The following is a 16,370-nucleotide window of genomic DNA, read 5'->3' on the forward strand; positions in this document are numbered from 1 at the left end:
TATCTTTTCACTCTCGATTGCATTTTAATGTTTTTACCTTAAATAAAACAAAATTAAATGCTGCGAGCAGGGCTCGAACCTCCGTGAAAATATCCCGCTGGATTTCAAGTCCAACGCCTTAAGCACTCGGCCATCACAGTTACTACGTTAGTAATTTGTGGTTCAATGTTCATGTGTTTACAAAATTAAACGTTGCGAGCAGGGTTCGAACCTGCGCGGGAATATCCCATTGGATTTCAAGTCCAACGCCTTAACCACTCGGCCATCACAGCTTCTAGTTTAGTAACATTTGGTATACAGATTTTATCTCTTTAGTAAAATTCAAAAAATACATAAGCAACGGATATTGACGGGAAAGATGTATTAATTAGAATATAAAATGTATTCGCATAAATGAACACCATCTTCGCCGGGACTCGAACCCGGAACCTCTGGATTAGAAGTCCAGCGCGCTATCCATTGCGCCACGAAGACTCGCAAGGTTTAATCGAATCCCGATCTCCCGCGTGGCAGTTGAGAAATCTACCACTGAAACACCAATGCTCGTTGCGCAATAGGTTATCTTTTCCCTCTCGATTGCATTTTGATGTTCATATGTTAATAAAACAATATTAAACGCTGCGAGCAGGGTACGAACCTGCGCGGGAATATCCAGCTGGATATCAAGTCCAACGCCTTAATCACTCGGTCATCACAGCTTCTCCGCTAGTAACTTGTGGTTCAGAGACTTTGTCTCTTTAGTAATAATTTGAAAAATAGATAAGCATAATTTTAAAAACTACATAAGCAACGGATATTGATTGGAAAGATGTATTAATTAGAACTTAAAATGTATTCTGGATTAGAAGTCCAGTGCGCTATTCATTGCGCCACGAAGTCTCGCAACTTTTAATAGAAAACAGATCATTTTCCATATTTTGTACCATGAATTATTATCAAATTCTTGAAAATATTATGAGCTGCATTGGCCGGGAATCGAACCCGGGCCTTCCGCGTGACAGGCGAGAATTCTACCACTGAACCACCAATGCTCGTTCGCGGTAGGTTATCTTTTCACTCTCGATTGCATTTTAATGTTTTTACCTTAAATAAAACAAAATTAAACGCTTCGAGCAGGGCTCGAACCTCCGTGAGAATATCCCGCTGGATTTCAAGTCCAACGCCTTAAGCACTCGGCCATCACAGTTACTACGTTAGTAATTTATGGTTCAATGTTCATATGTTTACAAAATTAAACGCTGCGAGCAGGGTTTCAACCTGAGCGGGAATATCCCATTGGATTTCAAGTCCAACGCCTTAACCACTCGGCCATTACAGCTTCCACTTCAGTAACTTTGGTATACAGATTTTATCTCTTTAGTAAAATTTAAAAAATACATAAGCAACGGATATTGACGGGAAAGATGTATTAATTAGAATTTGAAATGTATTCACATAAATGAACACCATCTTCGCCGGGACTCGAACCCGGAACTTCTAGATTAGAAGTCCAGCGCGCTATCCATTGCGCCACGAAGACTTGCAAGGTTTAATCGAATCCCGATCTCCCACGTGGCAGGCGAGAAATCTACCACTGAAACACAATTGCTCGTTGCGCAATAGGTTTTCTTTTCACTCTCGATTGCATTTTGATGTTCATATGTTAATAAAACAAGATTAAACGCTGCGAGCAGGGTACGAACCTGCGCGGGAATATCCCGCTGGATTTCAAGTCCAACGCCTTAATCACTCGGTCATCACAGCTTCTCCGCCAGTAACTTGTGGTTCACAGACTTTGTCTCTTTAGTAATAATTTAAAAAAGAGATAAGCATAAATTTAAAAAATACATAAGAAACGGATATTGATGGGAAAGATGTATTAATTGGAATTTAAAATGTATTCTAGATTAGAAGTCCAGTGCGCTAACCATTGCGCCACGAAGTCTCGCAACTTTTAATAGAAAACAGAACATTTTCCATATTTCGTACCATGAATTATTATCAAATTCTTGAAAATATTATGAGCTGCATTGGCCGGGAATCGAACCCGGGCCTCCCGCGTGGCAGGCGAGAATTCTACCACTGAACCACCAATGCTCGTTCGCGGTAGGTTATCTTTTCACTATCGATTGCATTTTAATGTTTTTACCTTAAATAAAACAAAATTAAACGCTACGAGCAGGGCTCGAACCTCCGTGAGAATATCCCGCTGGATTTCAAGTCCAACGCCTTAAGAACTCGGCCATCACAGTTACTACGTTAGTGATTTGTGGTTCAATGTTCATATGTTTGCAAAATTAAACGCTGCGAGCAGGGTTCGAACCTGCGCGGGAATATCCCATTGGATTTCAAGTTCAACGTCTTAACCACTTGGCCATCACAGCGTCTACTTTAGTAACTTTTGGTATACAGATTTTATCTCTTTGGTAAAATTAAAAAAATACATAAGCAACGGATATTGACGGGAAAGATGTATTAATTAGAATTTGAAAAGGAATTCGCATAAATGAACACCATCTTCGCCGTGACTCGAACCCGGAACCTCTGGATTAAAAGTCCAGCGCGCTATCCATTGCGCCACGAAGACTCGCAAAGTTTAATCGAATCCCGATCTCCCGCGTGGCAGGCGTGAACTCTACCACTGAAACACCAATGCTCGTTGCGCAATAGGTTATCTTTTCACTCTCGATTGCATTTTGATGTTCATATGTTAATAAAACAATATTAAACGCTGCGAGCAGGGTACGAACCTGCGCGGGAATACCCCGCTGGATATCAAGTCCATCGCCTTAATCACTCGGTCATCACAGCTTCTCCGCTAGTATCTTGTGGTTCACAGACTTTGTCTCTTTAGTAATAATTTAAAAAAGAGATAAGCATAATTTTAAAAAATACATAAGCAAAGGATATTGATGGGAAAGATGTATTAATTAGAATTTAAAATGTATTCTGGATTAGAAGTCCAGTGCGCTATCCATTGCGCCACGAAGTCTCGCAACTTTTAATAGAAAACAGATCTTTTTCCATAATTCGTACCATGAATTATTATCAAATTCTTGAAAATATTATGAGCTGCATTGGCCGGGAATCGAACCCGGGCCTCCCGCGTGGCAGGCGAGAATTCTACCACTGAACCACCAATGCTCGTCCGCGTTAGGTTATCTTTTCACTCTCGACTGCATTTTAATGTTTTTACCTTAAATAAAACAAAATTAAACGCTACGAGCAGGACTCGAACCTCCGTGAGAATATCCCGGTGGATTTTAAGTCCAACGTTTTAAGAACTCGGCCATCACAGTTACTACGTTAGTGATTTGTGGTTCAATGTTCATATGTTCATATGTTCATATGTTTACAAAATTAAACGCTGCGAGCAGGGTTCGAACCTGCGCGGGAATATCCCATTGGATTTCAAGTCCAACGCCTTAACCACTCGGCCATCACAGCTTCTACTTTAGTAACTTTTGGTATACAGATTTTATCTCTTTAGTAAAATTCAAAAAATACATAAGCAACGGATATTGACGGGAAAGATGTATTAATTAGAATATAAAATGTATTCGCATAAATGAACACCATATTCGCCGGGACTCGAACGCGGAACCTCTGGATTAGAAGTCCAGCGCGCTATCCATTGCGCCACGAAGACTCGCAAGGTTTAATCGAATCCCGATCTCCCGCGTGGCAGGCGAGAAATCTACCACTGAAACAACAATGCTCGTTGCGCAATAGGTTATCTTTTCCCTCTCGATTGCATTTTGATGTTTATATGTTAATAAAACAATATTAAACGCTGCGAGCAGGGTACGAACCTGCGCGGGAATATCCCGCTGGATATCAAGTCCAACGCCTTAATCACTCGGTCATCACAGCTTCTCCGCTGGTAACTTGTGGTTCACAGACTTTGTCTCTTTAGTAATAATTTGAAAAATAGATAAGCATAATTTTAAAATATACATAAGCAACGGATATTGATGGGAAAGATGTATTAATTAGAAATTGAAATGTATTCTGGATTAGAAGTCCAGTGCGCTATCCATTGCGCCACGAAGTCTCGCAACTTTTAATAGAAAACAGAACATTTTCCATATTTCGTACAATGAATTATTATCAAATTCTTGAAAATATTATGAGCTGCATTGGCCGGGAATCAAACCCGGGCCTCCCGCGAGGCGGGCGAGAATTCTACCACTGAACCACCAATGCTCGTTCGCGGTACGTTATCTTTTCACTCTCGATTGCATTTTAATGTTTTTACCTTAAATAAAACAAAATTAAATGCTGCGAGCAGGGCTCGAACCTCCGTGAAAATATCCCGCTGGATTTCAAGTCCAACGCCTTAAGCACTCGGCCATCACAGTTACTACGTTAGTAATTTGTGGTTCAATGTTCATGTGTTTACAAAATTAAACGTTGCGAGCAGGGTTCGAACCTGCGCGGGAATATCCCATTGGATTTCAAGTCCAACGCCTTAACCACTCGGCCATCACAGCTTCTAGTTTAGTAACATTTGGTATACAGATTTTATCTCTTTAGTAAAATTCAAAAAATACATAAGCAACGGATATTGACGGGAAAGATGTATTAATTAGAATATAAAATGTATTCGCATAAATGAACACCATCTTCGCCGGGACTCGAACCCGGAACCTCTGGATTAGAAGTCCAGCGCGCTATCCATTGCGCCACGAAGACTCGCAAGGTTTAATCGAATCCCGATCTCCCGCGTGGCAGTTGAGAAATCTACCACTGAAACACCAATGTTCGTTGCGCAATAGGTTATCTTTTCCCTCTCGATTGCATTTTGATGTTCATATGTTAATAAAACAATATTAAACGCTGCGAGCAGGGTACGAACCTGCGCGGGAATATCCAGCTGGATATCAAGTCCAACGCCTTAATCACTCGGTCATCACAGCTTCTCCGCTAGTAACTTGTGGTTCAGAGACTTTGTCTCTTTAGTAATAATTTGAAAAATAGATAAGCATAATTTTAAAAACTACATAAGCAACGGATATTGATGGGAAAGATGTATTAATTAGAATTTAAAATGTATTCTGGATTAGAAGTCCAGTGCGCTATCCATTGAGCCACGAAGTCTCGCAACTTTTAATAGAAAACAGATCTTTTTCCATAATTCGTACCATGAATTATTATCAAATTCTTGAAAATATTATGAGCTGCATTAGCCGGGAATCGAACCCGGGCCTCCCGCGTGGCAGGCGAGAATTCTACCACTGAACCACCAATGCTCGTTCGCGGTAGGTTATCTTTTCAATGTTCATATGTTCATATGTTTACAAAATTAAACGCTGCGAGCAGGGTTCGAACCTGCGCGGGAATATCCCATTGGATTTCAAGTCCAACGCCTTAACCACTCGGCCATTACAGCTTCTACTTTAGTAACTTTTGGTATACAGATTTTATCTCTTTAGTAAAATTCAAAAAATACATAAGCAACGGATATTGACGGGAAAGATGTATTAATTAGAATATAAAATGTATTCGCATAAATGAACACCATCTTCGCCGGGACTCGAACCCGGAACCAACAATGCTCGTTGCGCAATAGGTTATCTTTTTCCTCTCGATTGCATTTTGATGTTCATATGTTAATAAAACAATATTAAACGCTGCGAGCAGGGTACGAACCTGCGCAGGAATATCCCGCTGGATATCAAGTCCAACGCCTTAATCACTCGGTCATCACAGCTTCTCCGCTAGTAACTTGTGGTTCACAGACTTTGTCTCTTTAGTAATAATTTGAAAAATAGAAAAGCATAATTTTAAAATATACATAAGCAACGGATATTGATGGGAAAGATGTATTAATTAGAATTTAAAATGTATTCTGGATTAGAAGTCCAGTGCGCTATCCATTGCGCCACGAAGTCTCGCAACTTTTAATAGAAAACAGAACATTTTCCATATTTCGTACAATGAATTATTATCAAATTCTTGAAAATATTATGAGCTGCATTGGCCGGGAATCAAACCCGGGCCTCCCGCGTGGCGGGCGAGAATTCTACCACTGAACCACCAATGCTCGTTCGCCGTACGTTATCTTTTCACTCTCGATTGCATTTTAATGTTTTTACCTTAAATAAAACAAAATTAAACGCTGCGAGCAGGGCTCGAACCTCCGTGAAAATATCCCGCTGGATTTCAAGTCCAACGCCTTAAGCACTCGGCCATCACAGTTACTACGTTAGTAATTTGTGGTTCAATGTTCATGTGTTTACAAAATTAAACGCTGCGAGCAGGGCTCGAACCTCCGTGAAAATATCCCGCTGGATTTCAAGTCCAACGCCTTAACCACTCGGCCATCACAGCTTCTAGTTTAGTAACTTTTGGTATACAGATTCTATCTATTTAGTAAAATTCAAAAAATACATAAGCAACGGATATTGACGGGAAAGATGTATTAATTAGAATAGAAAATGTATTCGCATAAATGAACACCATCTTCGCCGGGACTCGAACCCGGAACCTCTGGATTAGAAGTCCAGCGCGCTATCCATTGCGCCACGAAGACTCGCAAGGTTTAATCGAATCCCGATCTCCCGCGTGGCAGGCGAGAAATCTACCACTGAAACAACAATGCTCGTTGCGCAATAGGTTATCTTTTCCCTCTCGATTGCATTTTGATGTTCATATGTTAATAAAACAATATTAAACGCTGCGAGCAGGGTACGAACCTGCGCGGGAATATCCAGCTGGATATCAAGTCCAACGCCTTAATCACTCGGTCATCACAGCTTCTCCGCTAGTAACTTGTGGTTCAGAGACTTTGTCTCTTTAGTAATAATTTGAAAAATAGATAAGCATAATTTTAAAAACTACATAAGCAACGGATATTGATGGGAAAGATGTATTAATTAGAATTTAAAATGTATTCTGGATTAGAAGTCCAGTGCGCTATCCATTGAGCCACGAAGTCTCGCAACTTTTAATAGAAAACAGATCTTTTTCCATAATTCGTACCATGAATTATTATCAAATTCTTGAAAATATTATGAGCTGCATTAGCCGGGAATCGAACCCGGGCCTCCCGCGTGGCAGGCAAGAATTCTACCACTGAACCACCAATGCTCGTTCGCGGTAGGTTATCTTTTCAATGTTCATATGTTCATATGTTTACAAAATTAAACGCTGCGAGCAGGGTTCGAACCTGCGCGGGAATATCCCATTGGATTTCAAGTCCAACGCCTTAACCACTCGGCCATTACAGCTTCTACTTTAGTAACTTTTGGTATACAGATTTTATCTCTTTAGTAAAATTCAAAAAATACATAAGCAACGGATATTGACGGGAAAGATGTATTAATTAGAATATAAAATGTATTCGCATAAATGAACACCATCTTCGCCGGGACTCGAACCCGGAACCTCTGGATTAGAAGTCCAGCGCGCTATCCATTGCGCCACGAAGACTCGCAAGGTTTAATCGAATCCCGATCTCCCGCGTGGCAGGCGAGAAATCTACCACTGAAACAACAATGCTCGTTGCGCAATAGGTTATCTTTTCCCTCTCGATTGCATTTTGATGTTAATATGTTAATAAAACAATATTAAACGCTGCGAGCAGGGTACGAACCTGCGCGGGAATATCCCGCTGGATATCAAGTCCAACGCCTTAATCACTCGGTCATCACAGCTTCTCCGCTAGTAACTTGTGGTTCACAGACTTTGTCTCTTTAGTAATAATTTGAAAAATAGATAAGCATAATTTTAAAATATACATAAGCAACGGATATTGATGGGAAAGATGTATTAATTAGAATTTAAAATGTATTCTGGATTAGAAGTCCAGTGCGCTATCCATTGCGCCACGAAGTCTCGCAACTTTTAATAGAAAACAGAACATTTTCCATATTTCGTACAATGAATTATTATCAAATTCTTGAAAATATTATGAGCTGCATTGGCCGGGAATCAAACCCGGGTCTCCCGCGTGGCGGGCGAGAATTCTACCACTGAACCACCAATGCTCGTTCGCCGTACGTTATCTTTTCACTCTCGATTGCATTTTAATGTTTTTACCTTAAATAAAACAAAATTAAACGCTGCGAGCAGGGCTCGAACCTCCGTGAAAATATCCCGCTGGATTTCAAGTCCAACGCCTTAACCACTCGGCCATCACAGCTTCTAGTTTAGTAAATTTTGGTATACAGATTTTATCTCTTTAGTAAAATTCAAAAAATACATAAGCAACGGATATTGACGGGAAAGATGTATTAATTAGAATATAAAATGTATTCGCATAAATGAACACCATCTTCGCCGGGACTCGAACTCGGAACCTCTGGATTAGAAGTCCAGCGCGCTATCCATTGCGCCACGAAGACTCGCAAGGTTTAATCGAATCCCGATCTCCCGCGTGGCAGGCGAGAAATCTACCACTGAAACACCAATGCTCGTTGCGCAATAGGTTATCTTTTCCCTCTCGATTGCATTTTGATGTTCATATGTTAATAAAACAATATTAAACGCTGCGAGCAGGGTACGAACCTGCGCGGGAATATCCCGCTGGATATCAAGTCCAACGCCTTAATCACTCGGTCATCACAGCTTCTCCGCTAGTAACTTGTGGTTCAGAGACTTTGTCTCTTTAGTAATAATTTGAAAAATAGATAAGCATAATTTTAAAAACTACATAAGCAACGGATATTGATGGGAAAGATGTATTAATTAGAATTTAAAATGTATTCTGGATTAGAAGTCCAGTGCGCTATCCATTGAGCCACGAAGTCTCGCAACTTTTAATAAAAAACAGATCTTTTTCCATAATTCGTACCATGAATTATTATCAAATTCTTGAAAATATTATGAGCTGCATTAGCCGGGAATCGAACCCGGGCCTCCCGCGTGGCAGGCGAGAATTCTACCACTGAACCACCAATGCTCGTTCGCGGTAGGTTATCTTTTCCCTCTCGATTGCATTTTAATGTTTTTACCTTAAATAAAACAAAATTAAACGCTACGAGCAGGGATCTAACCTCCGTGAGAATATCCCGCTGGATTTCAAGTCCAACGCCTCAAGAACTCGGTCATCACAGTTACTACGTTAGTGATTTGTGGTTCAATGTTCATATGTTTGCAAAATTAAACGCTGCGAGCAGGGTTCGAACCTGCGCGGGAATATCCCATTGGATTTCAAGTCCAACGCCTTAACCACTCGGCCATCACAGCGTCTACTTTAGTAACTTTTGGTATACAGATTTTATCTCTTTGGTAAAATTTAAAAAATACATAAGCAACGGATATTGACGGGAAAGATGTATTAATTAGAATATAAAATGTATTCGCATAAATGAACACCATCTTCGCCGGAACTCGAACCCGGAACCTCAGGATTAGAAGTCCAGCGCGCTATCCATTGCGCCACGAAGACTCGCAAGGTTTAATCGAATCCCGATCTCCCGCGTGGCAGACGAGAAATCTACCACTGAAACACCAATGCTCGTTGCGCAGTAGGATATCTTTTCACTCTCGATTACATTTTGATGTTCATATGTTAATAAAACAATATTAAACGCTGCGAGCAGGGTACGAACCTGCGCGGGAATATCCCGCTGGATTTCAAGTCCAACGCCTTAATCACTCGGTCATCACAGCTTCTCCTCTGGTAACTTGTGGTTCACAGACTTTGTCTCTTTAGTAATAATTTGAAAAATAGATAAGCATAATTTTAAAAACTACATAAGCAACGGATATTGATGGGAAAGATGTATTAATTAGAATTTAAAATGTATTCTGGATTAGAAGTCCAGTGCGCTATCCATTGAGCCACGAAGTCTCGCAACTTTTAATAAAAAACAGATCTTTTTCCATAATTCGTACCATGAATTATTATCAAATTCTTGAAAATATTATGAGCTGCATTAGCCGGGAATCGAACCCGGGCCTCCCGCGTGGCAGGCGAGAATTCTACCACTGAACCACCAATGCTCGTTCGCGGTAGGTTATCTTTTCCCTCTCGATTGCATTTTAATGTTTTTACCTTAAATAAAACAAAATTAAACGCTACGAGCAGGGATCTAACCTCCGTGAGAATATCCCGCTGGATTTCAAGTCCAACGCCTCAAGAACTCGGTCATCACAGTTACTACGTTAGTGATTTGTGGTTCAATGTTCATATGTTTGCAAAATTAAACGCTGCGAGCAGGGTTCGAACCTGCGCGGGAATATCCCATTGGATTTCAAGTCCAACGCCTTAACCACTCGGCCATCACAGCGTCTACTTTAGTAACTTTTGGTATACAGATTTTATCTCTTTGGTAAAATTTAAAAAATACATAAGCAACGGATATTGACGGGAAAGATGTATTAATTAGAATATAAAATGTATTCGCATAAATGAACACCATCTTCGCCGGAACTCGAACCCGGAACCTCAGGATTAGAAGTCCAGCGCGCTATCCATTGCGCCACGAAGACTCGCAAGGTTTAATCGAATCCCGATCTCCCGCGTGGCAGACGAGAAATCTACCACTGAAACACCAATGCTCGTTGCGCAGTAGGATATCTTTTCACTCTCGATTACATTTTGAAGTTCATATGTTAATAAAACAATATTAAACGCTGCGAGCAGGGTACGAACCTGCGCGGGAATATCCCGCTGGATTTCAAGTCCAACGCCTTAATCACTCGGTCATCACAGCTTCTCCTCTGGTAACTTGTGGTTCACAGACTTTGTCTCTTTAGTAATAATTTAAAAAAGAGATAAGCATAAATTTAAAAAATACATAAGCAACGGATATTGATGGAAAAGATGTATTAATTAGAATTTAAAATGTATTCTGGATTAGAAGTCCAGTGCGCTATCCATTGCGCCACGAAGTCTCGCAACTTTTAATAGAAAACAGAACATTTTCCATATTTCGTACAATGAATTATTATCAAATTCTTGAAAATATTATGAGCTGCATTGGCCTGGAATCAAACCCGGGCCTCCCGCGTGGCAGGCGAGAATTCTACCACTGAACCACCAATGCTCGTTCGCGGTAGGTTATCTTTTCACTCTCGATTGCATTTTAATGTTTTTACCTTAAATAAAACAAAATTAAACGCTACGAGCAGGGCTCGAACCTCCGTGAAAATATCCCGCTGGATTTCAAGTCCAACGCCTTAAGCACTCGGCCATCACAGTTACTACGTTAGTAATTTGTGGTTCAATGTTCATATGTTTGCAAAATTAAACGCTGCGAGCAGGGCTCGAACCTCCGTGAAAATATCCCGCTGGATTTCAAGCCCAACGCCTTAAGCACTCGGCCATCACAGTTACTACGTTAGTAATTTTGGTTCAATGTTCATGTGTTTACAAAATTAAACGCTGCGAGCAGGGTTCGAACCTGCGCGGGAATATCCCATTGGATTTCAAGTCCAACGCCTTAACCACTCGGCCATCACAGCTTCTAGTTTAGTAACTTTTGGTATACAGATTTTATCTCTTTAGTAAAATTCAAAAAATACATAAGCAACGGATATTGATTGGAAAGATGTATTAATTAGAACTTAAAATGTATTCTGGATTAGAAGTCCAGTGCGCTATCCATTGCGCCACGAAGTCTCGCAACTTTTAATAGAAAACAGATCATTTTCCATATTTTGTACCATGAATTATTATCAAATTCTTGAAAATATTATGAGCTGCATTGGCCGGGAATCGAACCCGGGCCTCCCGCGTGGCAGGCGAGAATTATACGACTGAACCACCAATGCTCGTTCGCGGTAGGTTATCTTTTCACTCTCGATTGCATTTTAATGTTTTTACCTTAAATAAAACAAAATTAAACGCTGCGAGCAGAGCTCGAACCTCCGTGAGAATATCCCGCTGGATTTCAAGTCCAACGCCTTAAGCACTCGGCCATCACAGTTACTACATTAGTAATTTAAGGTTCAATGTTCATATGTTTACAAAATTAAACGCTGCGAGCAGGGTTTCAACCTGCGCGGGAATATCCCATTGGATTTAAAGTCCAACGCCTTAACCACTCGGCCATCACAGCTTCCACTTTAGTAACTTTTGGTATACAGATTTTATCTCTTTAGTAAAATTTAAAAAATACATAAGCAACGGATATTGATGGAAAAGATGTATTAATTAGAATTTAAAATGTATTCTGGATTAGAAGTCCAGTGCGCTAACCATTGCGCCACGAAGTCTCGCAACTTTTAATAGAAAACAGAACATTTTCCATATTTCGTACCATGAATTATTATCAAATTCTTGAAAATATTATGAGCTGCATTGGCCGGGAATCGAACCCGGCCTCCCGCGTGGCAGGCGAGAATTCTACCACTGAACCACCAATGCTCGTTCGCGGTAGGTTATCTTTTCACTATCGATTGCATTTTAATGTTTTACCTTAAATAAAACAAAATTAAACGCTACGAGCAGGGTACGAACCTGCGCGGGAATATCCCGCTGGATTTCAAGTCCAACGCCTTAATCACTCGGTCATCACAGCTTCTCCGCTAGTAACTTGTGGTTCACAGACTTTGTCTCTTTAGTAATAATTTAAAAAAGAGATAAGCATAAATTTAAAAAATACATAAGCAACGGATATTGATGGGAAAGATGTATTAATTAGAATTTAAAATGTATTCTGGATTAGAAGTCCAGTGCGCTATCCATTGCGCCACGAAGTCTCGCAACTTTTAATAGAAAACAGAACATTTTCCATATTTCGTACCATGAATTATTATCAAATTCTTGAAAATATTATGAGCTGCATTGGCCGGGAATCGAACCCGGGCCTCCCGCGTGGCAGGCGAGAATTCTACCACTGAACCACCAATGCTCGTTCGCGGTAGGTTATCTTTTCACTCTCGATTGCATTTTAATGTTTTTACCTTAAATAAAACAAAATTAAACGCTGCGAGCAGGGCTCGAACCTCCGTGAAAATATCCCGCTGGATTTCAAGTCCAACGCCTTAAGCACTCGGCCATCACAGTTACTACGTTAGTAATTTTTGGTTCAATGTTAATATGTTAACAAAATTAAACGCTGCGAGCCGGGTTCGAACCTGCGCGGGAATATCCCATTGGATTTCAAGTCCAACGCCTTAACCACTCGGCCATCACAGCTTCTACTTCAGTAACCTTTGGTATGGAGATTTTATCTCTTTAGTAAAATTCAAAAAATACATAAGCAACGGATATTGACGGGAAAGATGTATTAATTAGAATATAAAATGTATTCGCATAAATGAACACCATCTTCGCCGGGACTCGAACCCGGAACCTCTGGATTAGAAGTCCAGCGCGCTATCCATTGCGCCACGAAGACTCGCAAGGTTTAATCGATTCCCGATCTCCCGCGTGGCAGACGAGAAACCTACCACTGAAACACCAATGCTCGTTGCGCAATAGGTTATCTTTTCACTCTCGATTACATTTTGATGTTCATATGTTAATAAAACTATATTATACGCTGCGAGCAGGGTACGAACCTGCGCGGGAATATCCCGCTGGATTTCAAGTCCAACGCCTTAATCACTTGGTCATCACAGCTTCTCCGCTAGTAACTTGTGGTTCACAGACTTTGTCTCTTTAGTAATAATTTAAAAAAGAGATAAGCATAAATTTAAAAAATACATAAGCAACGGATATTGATGGGAAAGATGTATTAATTAGAATTTAAAATGTATTCTGGATTAGAAGTCCAGTGCGCTATCCATTGCGCCACGAAGTCTCGCAACTTTTTATAGAAAACAGAATATTTTCCATATTTCGTACCATGAATTATTATCAAATTCTTGAAAATATTATGAGCTGCATTGGCCGGGAATCGAACCCGGGCCTCCGGCGTGGCAGGCGAGAATTCTACAACTGAACCACCAATGCTCGTTCGCGGTAGGTTATCTTTTCACTCTCGATTGCATTTTAATGTTTTTACCTTAAATAAAACAAAATTAAACGCTGCGAGCAGGGCTCGAACCTATGTGAAATTTCCCGCTGGATTTCAAGTCCAACGCCTTGAGCACTCGGCCATCACAGTTACTACGTTAGTAATTTGTGGTTCAATGTTCATATGTTTACAAAATTAAACGCTGCGAGCAGGGTTCGAACCTGCGCGGGAATATCCCATTGGATTTCAAGTCCAACGCTTTAACCACTCGGCCATCACAGCTTCTACTTTAGTAACTTTTGGTATACAGATTTTATCTCTTTAGTAAAATTCAAAAAATACATAAGCAAGGGATTTTTGACATGAAAGATGTATTAATTAGAATATAAAATGTATTCGCATAAATGAACACCATCTTCGCCGGGACTCGAACCCGGAACCTCTGGATTAGAAGTCCAGCGCGCTATCCATATCCGCCACGAAGACTCGCAAGGTCTAATCGAATCCCGATCTCCCGCGTGGCAGGCGAGAAATCTACCACTGAAACACCAATGCTCGTTGCGCAATAGGTTATCTTTTCACTCTCGATTGCATTTTGATGTTCATATGTTAATAAAACAATATTAAACGCTGCGAGCAGGGTACGAACCTGCGCGGGAATATCCCGCTGGATATCAAGTCCAACGCCTTAATCACTCGGTCATCACAGCTTCTCCGCTAGTAACTTGTGGTTCACAGACTTTGTCTCTTTAGTAATAAATTAAAAAAGAGATAAGCATAAATTTAAAAAATACATAAGCAACGGATATTGACGGGAAAGATGTAATAATCAGAATTTGAAATGTATTCGCATAAATGAACACCATCTTCGCCGTGACTCGAACCCGGAACCTCTGGATTAAAAATCCAGCGCGCTATCCATTGCGCCACGAAGACTCGCAAAGTTTAATCGAATCCCGATCTCCCGCGTGGCAGGCGAGAAATCTACCACTGAAACACCAATGCTCGTTGCGCAATAGGTTATCTTTTCACTCTCGATTGCATTTCGATGTTCATATGTTAATAAAACAATATTAAACGCTGCGAGCAGGGTACGAACCTGCGCGGGAATATCCCGCTGGATATCAAGTCCATCGCCTTAATCACTCGGTCATCACAGCTTCTCCGCTAGTATCTTGTGGTTCACAGACTTTGTCTCTTTAGTAATAATTTAAAAAAGAGATAAGCATAATTTTAAAAAATACATAAGCAACGGATATTGATGGGAAAGATGTATTAATTAGAATTTAAAATGTATTCTGGATTAGAAGTCCAGTGCGCTATCCATTGCGCCACGAAGTCTCGCAACTTTTAATAGAAAACAGATCTTTTTCCATAATTCGTACCATGAATTATTATCAAATCCTTGAAAATATTATGAGCTGCATTGGCCGTGAATCGAACCCGGGCCTTCCGCGTGGCAGGCGAGAATTCTACCACTGAACCACCAATGCTCGTCCGCGTTGGGTTATCTTTTCACTCTCGACTGCATTTTAATGTTTTTACCTTAAATAAACAAAAATTAAACGCTACGAGCAGGGCTCGAACCTCCGTGAGAATATCCCGCTGGATTTCAAGTCCAACGTTTTAAGAACTCGGCCATCACAGTTACTACGTTAGTGATTTGTGGTTCAATGTTCATATATTCATATGTTTACAAAATTAAACGCTGCGAGCAGGGTTCGAACCTGCGCGGGAATATCCCATTGGATTTCAAGTCCAACGCCCCAACCACTCGGCCATCACAGCTTCTAGTTTAGTAACTTTTGGTATACAGATTTTATCTCTTTAGTAAAATTCAAAAAATACATAAGCAGCGGATATTGACGGGAAAGATGTATTAATTAGAATATAAAATGTATTCGCATAAAGAACACCATCTTCGTCGGGACTCCAACCCGGAACCTCTGGATTAGAAGTCCAGCGCGCTATCCATTGCGCCACGAAGACTCGCAAGGTTTAATCGAATCCCGATTTCCCGCGTGGCAGGCGAGAAATCTACCACTGAAACACCAATGCTCGTTGCGCAATAGGTTAACTTTTCACTCTCGATTGCATTTTGATGTTCATATGTTAATAAAACAATATTAAACGCTGCGAGCAGGGTACGAACCTGCGCGGGAATATCCAGCTGGATATCAAGTCCAACGCCTTAATCACTAGGTCATCACAGCTTCTACTTTAGTAACTTTTGGTATACAGATTTTATCTCTTTAGTAAAATTCAAAAAATAAATAAGCAAGGGATTTTTGACGGGAAAGATGTATTAATTAGAATATAAAATGTATTCGCATAAATGAACACCATCTTCGCCGGGACTCGAACCCGGAACCTCTGGATTAGAAGTCCAGTGCGCTATCCATATCCGCCACGAAGACTCGCAAGGTTTAATCGAATCCCGATCTCCCGCGTGGCAGGCGAGAAATCTACCACTGAAACACCAATGCTCGTTGCGCAATAGGTTATCTTTTCACTCTCGATTGCATTTTGATGTTC

General features: G+C 40.6%; 26 non-coding genes across 26 annotated transcripts; all 26 read right to left on the minus strand.

The window, feature by feature from the left end:
* Positions 1-190: 190 nt before the first annotated feature.
* On the minus strand, positions 191-272 carry Trnas-uga (transfer RNA serine (anticodon UGA)). Its single transcript has one exon. It is a non-coding gene; the product is annotated as a tRNA-Ser (tRNA).
* Positions 273-401: 129 nt separating this feature from the next.
* On the minus strand, positions 402-474 carry Trnar-ucu (transfer RNA arginine (anticodon UCU)). Its single transcript has one exon. It is a non-coding gene; the product is annotated as a tRNA-Arg (tRNA).
* A 486-nt stretch (positions 475-960) lies between these two features.
* Trnad-guc (transfer RNA aspartic acid (anticodon GUC)) lies at positions 961-1,031 on the minus strand. The gene has a single exon. It is a non-coding gene; the product is annotated as a tRNA-Asp (tRNA).
* A 415-nt stretch (positions 1,032-1,446) lies between these two features.
* Trnar-ucu (transfer RNA arginine (anticodon UCU)) lies at positions 1,447-1,519 on the minus strand. The gene has a single exon. It is a non-coding gene; the product is annotated as a tRNA-Arg (tRNA).
* Positions 1,520-2,005: 486 nt separating this feature from the next.
* Trnag-gcc (transfer RNA glycine (anticodon GCC)) lies at positions 2,006-2,076 on the minus strand. Its single transcript has one exon. It is a non-coding gene; the product is annotated as a tRNA-Gly (tRNA).
* Positions 2,077-2,493: 417 nt separating this feature from the next.
* Trnak-uuu (transfer RNA lysine (anticodon UUU)) lies at positions 2,494-2,566 on the minus strand. Its single transcript has one exon. It is a non-coding gene; the product is annotated as a tRNA-Lys (tRNA).
* Positions 2,567-3,052: 486 nt separating this feature from the next.
* On the minus strand, positions 3,053-3,123 carry Trnag-gcc (transfer RNA glycine (anticodon GCC)). Its single transcript has one exon. It is a non-coding gene; the product is annotated as a tRNA-Gly (tRNA).
* Positions 3,124-3,344: 221 nt separating this feature from the next.
* Positions 3,345-3,426, minus strand: Trnas-uga (transfer RNA serine (anticodon UGA)). The gene has a single exon. It is a non-coding gene; the product is annotated as a tRNA-Ser (tRNA).
* Positions 3,427-4,390: 964 nt separating this feature from the next.
* On the minus strand, positions 4,391-4,472 carry Trnas-uga (transfer RNA serine (anticodon UGA)). The gene has a single exon. It is a non-coding gene; the product is annotated as a tRNA-Ser (tRNA).
* A 129-nt stretch (positions 4,473-4,601) lies between these two features.
* Trnar-ucu (transfer RNA arginine (anticodon UCU)) lies at positions 4,602-4,674 on the minus strand. Its single transcript has one exon. It is a non-coding gene; the product is annotated as a tRNA-Arg (tRNA).
* A 486-nt stretch (positions 4,675-5,160) lies between these two features.
* On the minus strand, positions 5,161-5,231 carry Trnag-gcc (transfer RNA glycine (anticodon GCC)). The gene has a single exon. It is a non-coding gene; the product is annotated as a tRNA-Gly (tRNA).
* A 58-nt stretch (positions 5,232-5,289) lies between these two features.
* Trnas-uga (transfer RNA serine (anticodon UGA)) lies at positions 5,290-5,371 on the minus strand. Its single transcript has one exon. It is a non-coding gene; the product is annotated as a tRNA-Ser (tRNA).
* A 1,070-nt stretch (positions 5,372-6,441) lies between these two features.
* Positions 6,442-6,514, minus strand: Trnar-ucu (transfer RNA arginine (anticodon UCU)). Its single transcript has one exon. It is a non-coding gene; the product is annotated as a tRNA-Arg (tRNA).
* A 486-nt stretch (positions 6,515-7,000) lies between these two features.
* Trnag-gcc (transfer RNA glycine (anticodon GCC)) lies at positions 7,001-7,071 on the minus strand. The gene has a single exon. It is a non-coding gene; the product is annotated as a tRNA-Gly (tRNA).
* A 58-nt stretch (positions 7,072-7,129) lies between these two features.
* On the minus strand, positions 7,130-7,211 carry Trnas-uga (transfer RNA serine (anticodon UGA)). Its single transcript has one exon. It is a non-coding gene; the product is annotated as a tRNA-Ser (tRNA).
* A 129-nt stretch (positions 7,212-7,340) lies between these two features.
* On the minus strand, positions 7,341-7,413 carry Trnar-ucu (transfer RNA arginine (anticodon UCU)). The gene has a single exon. It is a non-coding gene; the product is annotated as a tRNA-Arg (tRNA).
* An 841-nt stretch (positions 7,414-8,254) lies between these two features.
* On the minus strand, positions 8,255-8,327 carry Trnar-ucu (transfer RNA arginine (anticodon UCU)). Its single transcript has one exon. It is a non-coding gene; the product is annotated as a tRNA-Arg (tRNA).
* Positions 8,328-8,813: 486 nt separating this feature from the next.
* Positions 8,814-8,884, minus strand: Trnag-gcc (transfer RNA glycine (anticodon GCC)). The gene has a single exon. It is a non-coding gene; the product is annotated as a tRNA-Gly (tRNA).
* Positions 8,885-9,089: 205 nt separating this feature from the next.
* On the minus strand, positions 9,090-9,171 carry Trnas-uga (transfer RNA serine (anticodon UGA)). Its single transcript has one exon. It is a non-coding gene; the product is annotated as a tRNA-Ser (tRNA).
* Positions 9,172-9,859: 688 nt separating this feature from the next.
* Trnag-gcc (transfer RNA glycine (anticodon GCC)) lies at positions 9,860-9,930 on the minus strand. Its single transcript has one exon. It is a non-coding gene; the product is annotated as a tRNA-Gly (tRNA).
* A 205-nt stretch (positions 9,931-10,135) lies between these two features.
* Trnas-uga (transfer RNA serine (anticodon UGA)) lies at positions 10,136-10,217 on the minus strand. Its single transcript has one exon. It is a non-coding gene; the product is annotated as a tRNA-Ser (tRNA).
* Positions 10,218-11,312: 1,095 nt separating this feature from the next.
* On the minus strand, positions 11,313-11,394 carry Trnas-uga (transfer RNA serine (anticodon UGA)). Its single transcript has one exon. It is a non-coding gene; the product is annotated as a tRNA-Ser (tRNA).
* A 1,320-nt stretch (positions 11,395-12,714) lies between these two features.
* On the minus strand, positions 12,715-12,785 carry Trnag-gcc (transfer RNA glycine (anticodon GCC)). The gene has a single exon. It is a non-coding gene; the product is annotated as a tRNA-Gly (tRNA).
* Positions 12,786-12,990: 205 nt separating this feature from the next.
* Positions 12,991-13,072, minus strand: Trnas-uga (transfer RNA serine (anticodon UGA)). The gene has a single exon. It is a non-coding gene; the product is annotated as a tRNA-Ser (tRNA).
* A 129-nt stretch (positions 13,073-13,201) lies between these two features.
* On the minus strand, positions 13,202-13,274 carry Trnar-ucu (transfer RNA arginine (anticodon UCU)). The gene has a single exon. It is a non-coding gene; the product is annotated as a tRNA-Arg (tRNA).
* Positions 13,275-14,035: 761 nt separating this feature from the next.
* Positions 14,036-14,117, minus strand: Trnas-uga (transfer RNA serine (anticodon UGA)). Its single transcript has one exon. It is a non-coding gene; the product is annotated as a tRNA-Ser (tRNA).
* Positions 14,118-16,370: the final 2,253 nt, after the last annotated feature.

This window comes from Styela clava, chromosome 3 (genome assembly GCF_964204865.1).
Source record: "Styela clava chromosome 3, kaStyClav1.hap1.2, whole genome shotgun sequence".
Taxonomy (NCBI): Eukaryota; Metazoa; Chordata; class Ascidiacea; order Stolidobranchia; family Styelidae; genus Styela; species Styela clava.